At 40.9% G+C, this 7933-nt stretch overlaps 1 pseudogene; it reads right to left on the reverse strand.

Moving 5' to 3' along the window:
• Positions 1 to 5225: 5225 nt before the first annotated feature.
• The window catches only part of LOC112069489 (polyunsaturated fatty acid 5-lipoxygenase-like), a 30159-nt pseudogene continuing 27451 nt past the window's right edge, over positions 5226 to 7933 (reverse strand).

The raw sequence follows: 7933 nt of genomic DNA on the forward strand, positions 1-7933 counted from the left end.
GTTCCAGCCATTATTATGAGCCGTCCTCCCCTCAGCAGCCTCCACTGATCAGCGCACAGAGTAAAACACACATACACGCAGATATACAAAAGACTATAGTATGGATGTTCTCCTGAGGTGTGACCCTCCCACCCTGACCCCACCGTCTCCACACCGTCTGAGACCATCCTTCTTTCTCCCAGGACTTTCCCCACTGGGGCCCGATGAGCCCATAGACACCTCTATATATATATATATATATATATATATATATATATATATACACACACACACACACACACACACACACACACACACACACACACAGAGTCAGATGAACTCACTCTGCTTCAGAGGTTTCAGTGTTTCTGTTTCGTTGTTTGTTTGTTAGCTTGTATGTTTGGTTTATTGGTTGTACTTCCTGTGAGTCGTGGGCTAAAGCGCCGCCGGATCTCTGGAACATTCTAGAACACTTTGGAACATTCTGGAACATTGAACATTCCAACTACTGCCACCATACCGCTGACAGCAGAGAGCCCGCTAAGGCCTACATGCCCGCCCCTCTGGGTTTGGGTCTGTACTGGTCTGGACCAGATCAGACCGGATCGGACTGGATTGTATCGGATCTGACCATGCATTGAAGCACTTTTTAGTTCCCACCAACATCCCTCTCAACCCTTTTCTCTTTTAATATAAGTCAAGTTCTTTATAGTATATCCCAGCAAACAGAGGACATCTCTAGGACATTAAGCAATGTTCCCATTAGGTTCTTTTTAGGGTTTCAGCAAGACCTTATCCATAAGGGGACATCAGTGCAGGTCCCGGTTTGGTCGCAGTGTAATGTTATAATAGTTTTTTTTTTAATGTCCACTAGGGAACTTTATGAACAGGTTCTGGCAACTGGGAACTAAACAAAACCTCCACAGGACCATGACRCAATGTCTTGACGACCATTTCGTGATGTTCCCGGGAAGTCCTAAGGACACATTTTTGTTTGCAGTGTAAGTGTGGGAAATTATACAGAAACAAACAGGAAGATTTGTGGAAAAATCTTTTGTTTTACATTTGGCATTTCTGTCCAACACACAGACACATACACACCTGCCCTCCCTTGGATGACAAAAAAGGAATCGAGAAAAGCAATGAATGATGGAGGAAATGGAATTTTGCCAAAATGATCGTTTCTCTTTTCATCTAGAAAAACAAACACTGAAAGTCATTGCTATATATGGCCTACTGGTTATTCAAGCTCTGGGGTTTTTACATCTTGTTTGGGTTGGGTTGGTACAATATTGATACAACGTTGATACAACCAAAACACAACGTTGGGATAACATCAGATCCAGCCATCCACCTGACATTACCTCCTTCTACCATTGGAACTCTTTAAAGGCTCTGAGAAGAATGTAACGTTTTTAAAACCATTTTCTACCAACCATTCAGTCACAGGAAATTGCTAGATAATCTCCCATGTCTGTCATCATCTTAACATGACCTTTGGAAAACCAACCAATCAGTCATGTTTTTTCTATTGTGTGAATTATACAGTACTTCTGATATTCCATGTGCAGTTTTTAATAATAATCTGTTGTTAATTATGTTGGTGTAATTATGGGTTTTATGATGCCTTGAGGAAGCTACAGCTTGCTATATTTAGACTGTTATCTCATCCTGTCATCCTCCTCTCCTCTCTTCCCAAGGCAGTTTATAGTGGGCCAATTGACTTCTCTGATTACACTGATAATGATAATGTAGATGGATAATGCAGATGGCATTATAAAAATCCTCATTTACATAAGATTATATTAATTTGATCACTGTCTGTTTATTTTCCTCCAATGAGAGGTCCAGAGGCAGAAGGCATGGAGTACAGGGCCTATTATTATGAGACACCCTATCACCATCATCTACCATCCCCTGACCAGCTCCCTCAACTCAAGCCATGAACTGACCCTCTCTATCTTCAGAGGATACAGCTTTCAAAAACATGGCCTCTACTGGTTGACCTGGCCTCTACTGGTTGACCTGTCCTCGACTGGTTGACCAGGCCTCTATTGGTTGACCTGGCCTCTATTGTTTACCTGGCCTCTACTGGTTTACCTGCCATGGTATATTGCTTGTTTGTTTTTCGCTCTATGATTCTATGAAAAGAGCTATAGAAATGTAATAAATGATTATTAATGCGGATCCTATTTTTACTATGGTGATGAGTGTGGGTGGGTTATACTGTAGCCTAGTTGTACACATACAGTCAGTTATTGAGACTCCAGTGTGAGAGAGAGACAAACACCTGATACAGAGACCTGCAACACAACATAAAGTTTTTCAGTCGAGCTAAAGTCTCTATTGCACAGTCAAACAACCTTCCCTTTCTAAGTTACAATGATCAGTCCCTAACCCACCTGTTGTTTCACTAATCATTATTCGATTTAACTTGATGTATCGTTCTTTCTCACATCTGGCATAATGAGGCTTTGATTAGACACATTTATACATTTTTCGATTACATTTTTCCTAAAGTAATGTCTGATGCTTCTCTCCAGTAAAGTTGCCATATGTTGACAATAGAGACACTTGTTTCACAGAGCCAAAACYTTATGTTGTCATCAATGATATCAGGCAAATGTAACTTGGTAAGAGTCTAATATAGTGTCAAATTCAATCTGCGCAGAAATGCAAGAACATGATTTCTTGACTTAATTACAATACTAAAATCTAAATGCTGAGCAGTGACAGAACATGGACGTGTACTATTGGAACTGTCAGCAGAGCAGTTTGGCGGTGAGGAGCTGACTGGGTCACCATCTAGTGTTTGGAGTAGGGAAGTGCAGTCTGAACACGGGTGTTGTGGTTTCCTCAAGGTAACACTGTGTTTTGGGCTTACAGTCTGTTGTAAGTGCTTTTGTATCTGTGGGAGAACAGCAATGCCAGGGTCCTCTCTGGCCTTTTACAACCATTCCAGCAAACACACATTTTTATCAACAGTGTATTTTATACTAGTGTATACATACACACGACAACAACAGAGGTCCAACCATGACACTTGTACAATGACGACAAACAAAACCAAAATCAGCATTGTTCTTTCAACATCTGATTTCCTGTAATGTAAAGCCCCAATTGTATTCTGGGATTTGGTGTCTTAATTTGTATAAAAGTTGGGATTAGAGTTGTGAGTGGCAGGTGGCAGGTATCATAGCGGCTAGAGCGTAGAGCGTTCGAATACCTSAGCCGACAAGGTGAAAAATCTGTCTGTGTCTTTGAGCAAGGCACTTAACCCTAATTTGCTCCAGGGGCGCTGTACTACTATGGCTGACCCTGTAAAACGACACATTTCACTTCACCTATCTGGTGTATGACAATGAAACATGTTTTTTTGTATTTGAGAATCATGTTTGGTTATAMGGGCCTCATGCTTTCTCAGAACCACACACAGATATGTATTAATACAAATGATTATTGTATTATACAGCTGTGTTCACACAGCCCTCTGTACGGTGTACATTTTAGGACACCCTCACACAGTCCCAATGTACGATGTACATTTTAGGACACACAGTCCCCAAGATGCTCTTTACGATAAGACAGAAAAAGTGCAATTACCTTAGCTGACCTGGTCAATTCTCTAGTACTGTCGCTCTCATCCAGAGGTTGACTCTCTGGAGACATGAGGATTATTTCTACATTTTCTGTGTTGTATTTATTTATTTTTAAGAAAAATATTTGTTTGCATCAAAAGAGACCCCTTCAAATTGTGATTTTATTCAACTAATACTAGCAGTACCCAATTCCAGTTGAGCTTTCCCCCTGGAAACCAATTCCACCTCTGTGTGTTCTCCTGTACATTACTTTTTCACACTGTCTTAGTTATTGTTGGATTCAAGACTCTTTGAAAGGGAGTGGTAATACACTGAGGCCAGGCTTAAAGTAAACCACACTGCGCTTGGCTTTTAAAGGTAATTTACTCTTAAGTCGACGTCTATAGTTCTACCCTCTATAAGTTATTCAACCTGCATTTATAACCACTGCTTTTACCTGATCAATACAATGGATTCAAATGATACATCCGTTTATTTTAGTCAGAGAATTATTGAGATTTTCAAATATTAACATTTACATGATTGATAAATTAATTGAAATCATAGATGTTTGATGATGTATAGCTGGCTCCTATAATTCTCTCTTTGAGAGAACATACCTGTTGACTTGTTGATGTTGACCTTTCATGTTTCACCTCAGACCTTTATGTACAGGGCTTTGCTTAGCTATTTGATGAGAACAGTTTTTACTGCCAAGCTCTATAATAACTTTGTAACGGCGGCCCTCCATTTTCCCCAGCATTTGCACAATTCTGACAACTTTCCCCAAATTCCAACATTTTCCAGATGTCCCGGTTGGAATATTCACAGATTTCTGGAAAACCTGACCATTTTGGGAAAGTTCCTGGAATATTGAAACCCCTAAACCATACTGTGTAACATTACTCTGGCAGAGGTCTGTCTGTTTATTCAGTCATTTAACATGTAAGAGAACACACATTTCTCCTGCAGAACAGATGTAACTTAAACAGCCATTCCATAAGGAAAGCCGTTCCGTGCCCCATCATCAAAATAATAACCCTTGTGCTGAGAAAGTGTTACTTGCATAAAACTACAGTGCTTTACTACTGACTCGACTTGAACATACGACTGTTTCCCTCCTTCATATATCATTCCACATGTTTGTCTGTGAGTTTACCTTTGAATAGTAACTGTGTAGAATTTTGGTAAGAAAAAAATTACTTATGTTTTAAAAAATAATGTGTTTTGATTTGTTTCATTTCCCATGTTTGAATAAAGTATGTAGATTGAAAAACCAACCAAATAAAAATGAAAACCTTTAAACGGTTTGCTATTATGAATACCGGAATGTCTTCTTTCATTTTAGCTAGTGATATCGTCTCATATACTTTCATTTTAGCTAGTAATATGCGTCTCATATACTTTCATTGTCACCAACAGTTTTTTCAATACTATAAGGAGAAATAGAAAAGCACATTTTGAGAATTTTTATTTGACATTTGAATGTACAACATGATGATTCCTTTCTGTTTGTAAAATCGCTGGCAAAAAAGTTGAATTGCATCAGCGGGTAATGTGCTTATCATAGCACAATATACATACAGCACTGTATGTAGAAAAACACCATAAATCACTGTTTACAATATTCCCTCCATCACTCCCTCGCTCTCATCCTTCCTCTCTCAGACAGCACACACACTGTTAGGGATGCCGGTCAGGAGAGAAGTAATAAGTAGGGTTAGTTTCTTGCTTCGTTGCGGATCTTGATGGCAATGCTGATCTCTGCCAGTCTCTTCCTGAACAGGCATTCCATGGCCTCCTATCAAGGCTTCCTCTATGAAGTGCTCATCTGGGTACATCCGCAAGGAACAAGCTGGGGGGGGGGGGGGGGGGGGTAAGAAGAGAGAGAGAGAGAGAGAGAGAGAGAGAGAGAGAGAGGAGAGAGAGAAGAGAGAGAGAGAAGAGAGAGAGAAGAGGAGAGAGAGAGAGAGAGAGAGAGAGAGAGAGAGAGAGAGAGAGAGAGAGAGAGAGAGAGAGAGAGAGAGAGAGAGAGAGAGAGAGAGAGAGAAGAGAGAGAGAGAGAGAGAAGAGAGAGCAGAGAGAGAGAGAGAGAGAGAGAGAGAGAGAGCAGAAGAGAGAGAAGAGAGAGAGAGAGAGAGAGAGAGAGATGAGAGAGAGAGAGAGAAGAGAGAGAGAAGACGACACACAGAGGTTGGATGGCTTTCTTTAACACTCAGAATATAAAGCAGACAAATCGTTGTGTGTGTGCATGCGTGTGTAAGTGTGTGTTGTTATGTTTGGTTGTGTGTGTGTGTGTGTGTGTGTTGGGTGTTTACTTCATTCTCCTGGAACTGACTAAGGGCCCAGACAGCCCCTAGGTGCCAGCAGGACCGGCCGCGGTCAGGGAGACTCTCGATGATGAACTTCACATCTACCACCCCCTTCTGTGTGGGAGGGGGCTTCCGCATGGTGGGGGGCGAGTTGGGGATCCACGAGCACCAGTCATACTGAAATACACAGAGTAGGCAGACATTAACATCTAAGGGAAGCTAGGTGGTGCTCTCGTATGGTGACACAGTGGATTGTGCAGTCAGATGGAACAGAGTAAATAATCGTTTTAACATCATAGATGTAGCCGGTGGTAATTTGTGGAATAGATACCGTCTGGAATGCGGTTTTAACCAATCAGCATTCARTATTAGACCCACCCGTTGTATAATGTGGACCAATTGTCCAAAGCCTACCTGACCAAATAGCCTACCTGAGCAGATCATACCTGTCTAAAGCCTACCTTACAAAATCTAACCAAGGCTTGGATTCAATCAGATCGAGCATTGACCAGCCTTAACCAGCATTGGCCGACATCTGTATAACAGATGTTTTGGCGGTGTTGGAGGTAACAGCGGTATGAGCTGACATATCAGTGAGCGGCTGCTCTTGTGTGTCACAAACCACTTCCTTATTAACCCTACTGCATTAGAAGTTACAAACAGCTTCCTTATGATTCCTACTGCGTTAGAAGTTACAAACCACTTCCTTATGTTTCCTACTGCGTTAGAAGTTACAAACCACTTCCTTATGATTCCTACTGCGTTAGAAGTTACAAACCACTTCCTTATGATCCCTATTGCATTAGAAGTTACAAACCACTCCCTTATGATTCCTACTGCGTTAGAAGTTACAAACCACTTCCTTATGATCCCTACTGCGTTAGAAGTTACAAACCACTTCCTTACGATCCCTTCTGCGTTAGAAGTTACAAACCACTCCCTTATGATCCCTACTGCGTTAGAAGTTACAAACCACTTCCTTATTAACCCTACCGCGTTAGAAGTTACAAACCACTTCCTTATTAACCCTACTGCGTTAGAAGTTACAAACCACTCCCTTATTATCCCTAATGCGTTAGAAGTTACAAACCACTTCCTTATTAACCCTACTGCGTTAGAAGTTACAAACCACTCCCTTATGATTCCTACTGGGTTAGAAGTTACAAACCACTTCCTTATGATCCCTACTGCGTTAGAAGTTACAAACCACTTCCTTGTTAACCCTACTGTGTTACAAGTTACAAACCACTTCCTTATGAGCTCTACTGCATTAGAAGTTACAAACCACTTCCTTATGAGCCCTACTGGGTTGAAGTTACAAACCACTTCCTTATGATTCCTACTGCATTAGAAGTTACAAACCACTTCCTTATGATTCCTACTGCATTAGAAGTTACAAACCACTTCCTTATGAGCCCTACTGGGTTGAAGTTACAAACCACTCCCTTATGATTCCTACTGCATTAGAAGTTACAAACCACTTCCTTATGATCCCTACTGCGTTGAAGTTACAAACCACTTCCTTATGATTCCTACTGCATTAGAAGTTACAAACCACTCCCTTATGAGATAACAAACCACTCCCTTTTATGATTCCTACAGCAGGGAAGCGCGCGTTAGAGAGAAGAATAGTTTTTTTATTTAACCACCCCAAAAAACCACCTCCTTATGAAGCCTACTGCATTAGAAGTTACAAACCACTTCCTTATGATCCCTACTGCATTAGAAGTTACAAACCACTTCCTTATATCCCTACTGCATTAGATAGAATTTACCAAACCACTCCTTTTATGATTCCTTCTGGCGTTGAAGTTACAGACCACTTCCTTATTAACCCTACTGCGTTAGAAGTTACAAACCACTCCCTTATATTCCTACTGGTTAGAAGTTACAAACCACTCCCTTATGATCCTACTGCATTAGAAGTTACAAACCACTTCCTTATGATCCCTACTGCATTAGAAGTTACAAACCACTTCCTTATTATCCCTACTGCATTTAGAAGTTACAAACCACTCCTTTATGAGCCTACTGGGTTAGAAGTTACAACCACTTCCTTATTAA

The sequence above is a fragment of the Salvelinus sp. IW2-2015 genome, unplaced genomic scaffold (genome assembly GCF_002910315.2).
Source record: "Salvelinus sp. IW2-2015 unplaced genomic scaffold, ASM291031v2 Un_scaffold1026, whole genome shotgun sequence".
NCBI classification, from domain to species: Eukaryota; Metazoa; Chordata; class Actinopteri; order Salmoniformes; family Salmonidae; genus Salvelinus; species Salvelinus sp. IW2-2015.